This window comes from Suncus etruscus, chromosome 2, assembly GCF_024139225.1.
Source record: "Suncus etruscus isolate mSunEtr1 chromosome 2, mSunEtr1.pri.cur, whole genome shotgun sequence".
Taxonomy (NCBI): Eukaryota; Metazoa; Chordata; class Mammalia; order Eulipotyphla; family Soricidae; genus Suncus; species Suncus etruscus.
In genome coordinates, this window is record NC_064849.1 from 6,538,074 (window position 1) to 6,539,532 (window position 1,459).

Sequence of the window (1,459 nt, forward strand, 5' to 3'; positions counted from 1 at the left end):
GGCAGACAGAGTTCCAAGCCCCTCAAACTCCTAGGGAATGAGGGCCTGTGACAGGTCGGGCCAAGCCTCTCCATTCTGCATCAAGCCCTGAAACCTTTTGTGAATAACTGAGCTCAGAGGTGGGGCATGTGTCATGGAACAGAGAGCTAGGGGTCTCCTGGAAGGCTCCCTGCAGTGGGCCTGTCCCCTAAGGCCTCTAAGTCTCTGAGAAAGCCCTGTCAGTTCCTGTGCTCCCAGCCTCCCAAGATGGACACTTCCCAGCACCAAGTTCCCTCATATCATGCTGGGAGCAGTAGCTCTAGGGTTTTGGGGAGGGCTGGGCCTTCCGACTAAGGGGCTCTGTCAGGGCTCATGGTGTCTACTTCTGGGAGGCCGGAGGCGTGAGAGAACCAAAGTCCTATTGGTGCCCAGGGTACCACTCTTGCTGGTGGAAGGTCTCCCCTGATCCCCTCTGTCATCAGGAGACTCAACGTAGAAGGATTTGGCCTGCAGTTGTTTCCTCAGCTCCAAGCTCCCCTCTGCACACTAACAATTTGACAACAGGAAGTGAAGGTATGAATAATAATAACTTCTTCCTTGCCTCACTGTGGTATGCTCCTGGGATGCCAATCAGCCCCAGAATTGGTATTGTCCCATCCAGAATCTGCTTCAGGGCCCCCTTCTGATGAGCCGCTTCCTATTTCCTTCTAACTTGTGAGGTACGAGAGTCCCCAGAAGGAGTTTCTCTCCATGACTGTTGGTTGGAGCTGTGAGGTTCCCCAAGGGTGCCACTCTGGGGACTAGGCAGCCATGAGTCCAAGAAAGTGTGTGAGAGAGGGAGGAAGGGGCACTCATTAGAGCCAGACTCGGCCTGTGGGAGCCCTGGAGTTGATTTCCCAGCACCAATTCTGTGACCCAGACACTCGCACACACATGCACAATACATATTCATGCATACTCACACCACACACACACACACACACACACACTGCAGAGAATCTAAAAAGAAGTTTCCAGGCTGTGGCTGGCACAGGCTCGACCTGTCTTGGTATACACAGATCTGAAGCAGGGTTGGTGTGCATTGCTGCAGATGGCTCCAGTGACCAGTGCTGCCTGCGCAAGGTGATTTACACAGATCCTTATGGGGTACTTGAAAGAATAAATGGACCAAGGGTGAGTGGACAGGAGGAGCACTTAGAAAATGAGACTTGGGGGCCGGGCGGGTGGCGCTGGATGGTAAGGTGCCTGCCTTGCCTGCGCTAGCCTAGGACGGGACGAGGGTTCATCCCCTGGCGTCCCATATGGTCCCCCAAGAAGCCAGGGAGGCAACTTCTGAGCGCATAGGCCAGGAGTAACTCCTGAGTGTCACGGGTGTGGCCCAAAAAAAAAAAAAGAAAGGAAAATGAGACTTGGCTGAGAGGGATTGCTGGGCCCAGAGTTCCTGTGGGGTGACAGACAGGTTTGAGTGTCATTTTTTTAT